The sequence below is a fragment of the Myotis brandtii genome, unplaced genomic scaffold (genome assembly GCF_000412655.1).
Source record: "Myotis brandtii unplaced genomic scaffold, ASM41265v1 scaffold206, whole genome shotgun sequence".
In the NCBI taxonomy this organism is placed as follows: Eukaryota; Metazoa; Chordata; class Mammalia; order Chiroptera; family Vespertilionidae; genus Myotis; species Myotis brandtii.
Window position 1 is genome coordinate 1,217,158 of NW_005357691.1, and position 3,256 is coordinate 1,220,413.

The window sequence follows — 3,256 nt, forward strand, 5'->3', positions numbered from 1 at the left end:
GGGCGGGGGCCCCCCCCCCCCCGAGTGCACAAATTTTTGTGCACCGGGCCTCTAGTCTTTAATATTAGAACAAGAAATCTTGAATTCCAGCACTCAGTATTAGGTAAGTAACTTTTGGTAAGTCCTATAGTCTTTCTGATTGTCCATTTCCTTGCCTGTAATGCCTGTGTCACAGAGTTGTTGAGAGAAGTCAATGAATTAATGGATTGTGAAATCATTTTGTGAGCTATCAAGCATTTTTGGTCACTCTTTTCTCTGCATTTCTACTGCTCTGTTTTTATCATCTGCTATAGCATTTCCCATGTTGTATTGTAATTTGTTTGCTTATCTCTGTTCCCCACTAGACTCAGCTTTTTTAGAGCAAAGATTTTTGTTTTATCTTTGAACACCAGGGCCTAATATATAGGTTCTCAATAAATGAAAATATGAATGAATGTTTCAGGTTGGAGATGAACCCAGATGACTTCTTAAGTTTCCTTTTCATTCTACTGTTTAAGATTCTATGAGACGATTAGAAATAATTAGATATCGACAAAAGAAGAAATATTTAGAATTTAAAAACATGAAATTGAAGGACAGTTACAGAATTGTTAAACACATATTAATATTCTAGAGTATACTTTCAAGGGGGAAGTTGTTGAGATGAGTTAATTGAGTTTAGGTATAAGAAGGGAGGTTATGATTTGTCAAGTGAAAAGTAATTTTTCTGGCCATGGAATGATAAGAGCTGAAATGAATCTTTTAAAAGCTAGGAAAATTGTCAGAAGAATATTGTGCCAAAAAATTCATTAGAGCAGAAAGGTATTAAAAACATTTTAAGAAGTATGGTTAAATAATGACAACCAGATTCCCTTGTTAAGATGCTGATGAGACTGATAAGACATAAGTGGAAGTTTTGTTGCATTTGTTGTTTGAAAGGATTCAAAACTACATTTTCAATAGGAGCAAAGTATGAGTCCTTAAAAAGCAGAACAGAAAAACCTACTGGCATAGGTTTTAGTAGACAGAAGAGATCATAAACACAAGGTGTAAAGGTGAAGTAGAAATAGTAACATGAAAGAACAAATGACTGAAGTTGGTTTAGAAAGGACCAAAATCACTTCCAGTGAGAAATAAGGAAGAATAAAAAACAGTGATCCTAAATAAGAAATTGAAGAGAGATGGCAAATACAAAAATAGCATTAGAATTCTAGAATTGGGATGGACTTTGAGAGAACTTACAACTAAAGAACTAAACCACAGATTCCTTATACTGGAGACCTCAAAGCCTAACCTGCTACATCATAAAATGTGTTACCACATTCCCTCTACCTGATCATTGACAAAATATCTGGGGTAGGGTAAAATAGATGTGATTTGTGGGTGGGTTCTCACCATAGAGGCTTTATTGTGTCATTGAGGAATTAAAAAATTTGCTTTTAAAATATCAGACACTAAGTTAGAATACCAGCTCTGCCTCTTATTAGTTGTCCAACCTTGAGCAATTACTTAATTCCCTAAAAACATTATGAAAGAGCTCTATTTAGGTAACTTCTATTTTTTTATATGCCTGGGTTGGTCATCTAATTTTCCTTTTTTATTTTTTGCCTGTTCTCCATTTCTTTTTAAAAATGCTGCTTTCTAAGACATTTCACGGCTTTATCTTACAGCCCTTTTATTGATGACTTAATTTCTCTTGTCATATTTTTAATTCAAAAGAACTTTATCTTCTCAATAGTCCTTAAAATTTCTTCTACTTATGTTATAATCTCTCCAAGGATGTCAACCATAGATTTTCCTTTTGAAAGTTTTCCTTTGCACTTCAGGGATCTTCTCTAAGAGACTAGACCTCCAGTCTTCTGTTGGGGTGGGGAAGGAAAGTTATTTTGCTCTGCAGAGTAGGAGATACTGCAGGTCTATCTTAGGCTGACTTTCAACCAGTCCTACTGGTTTTAGGAACTCCTTTCCCCTAATTACAGAGGTACCTGGCACTACAAATTCCTGATATTTTTTTTTGAGTTCTGTGGTGTAAATTGAGTTGTTTACCAGCTTTTCCTACTGATGACTTGGGATACAGGTTTCCCAGTTCTACTAAATCAGTTACTACTTGTCCATCTGCTATCTGGTTTCCAAAATTTGTTGCTAATGTCTTCTCTCTTGTATCCCCCATTTTGTGTACTTATGTAATTTTAAAATGCCTTTACTATCATTTTATCAGTTTTGAGGAAAGAGCAGAGCTAAATGTATGAGTTTGATCTGCCATCTTTAACCAATTCTCGTATTTCTTTATGCCTTTTATGTCCATCCTTTACATTTTAACCATCACCACATTATACAGATTTTTACCACTTTATATCTAATCTCCTTGCTTCTAGCACTTCCTTGTCTCTAGTGTGTCTCTAGTCTGTCCTCTGCAATGCTGTAGATTCATCTTCCTGAAAAAATTGAACTGTGTATCTCACAGCTTTGAGTGTAAAAATTCTTCAGTTGCTTCCTGATGCGGACAGGATCAAGTCTACATTCCTTAACCTGACATTTAAAGCCTTCCATAATCTAGCCTCTTCCCATCTTTTCAACCTCATCTTAGGATTTTAGAAACACTCACATCCATACCCATACCCATACCCATACCCATACCCATACCCATACTCATCTGTAGCTTTGATCAAACATGTCTGGAACAAATGAGGGCACAATAGCTGGGCTTACCTGGTGATTTATCAGTAGACTTAGCAGTTGACCTATTGATTTTGAGTGACTAATTAAAAACTCTCTGTTGTAAGTGAATACTTGTCTGACTTGAGGCCCATTTCAGTCTAGGATTCTAAAATCTGTTTTTAATAATATGTATTTTCTTATGTTCAGTATATTGCATGTTGAGGTTTTTCATGCTATAATAATCCACACCTTATTTATTTTCTACTAGATTCTGGAGGTGCAAAGATGAATAGGAGGTGGAAATTATGTCCTACTAGAGGCCAGGTACATGAAATTCATGCACCGGTAGGGTCCCGAGGCCTAGCTAGTGATCAAGGCCGATCGGGGCCTTCTGGCTGCTGGCTGGGGCCTTCCTTCCCCCAGCTACCAGCTGCTGTCCAGGGCCTTCCTTCATTCTGCACCACCCTCTGGTGGTCAGTGCATGTCTAAGCGGGCAGTTGAACTCCCAGTCGGTTGAACTCCTGAGGGGACAATTTGCATATTAGCCTTTTATTATCCTATATAATAGAGGTAATATGCAAATTGACCATCACTCCAACACACAAGATGGCCGCCCCCA

The 3,256-nt window shown here is 36.9% G+C and overlaps 1 pseudogene; it reads right to left on the minus strand.

Moving 5' to 3' along the window:
• LOC102260697 overlaps nucleotides 1-2,149 on the minus strand; it is a 15,032-nt pseudogene extending 12,883 nt beyond the window's left edge.
• Between the last annotated feature and the right edge of the window lie 1,107 nt (nucleotides 2,150-3,256).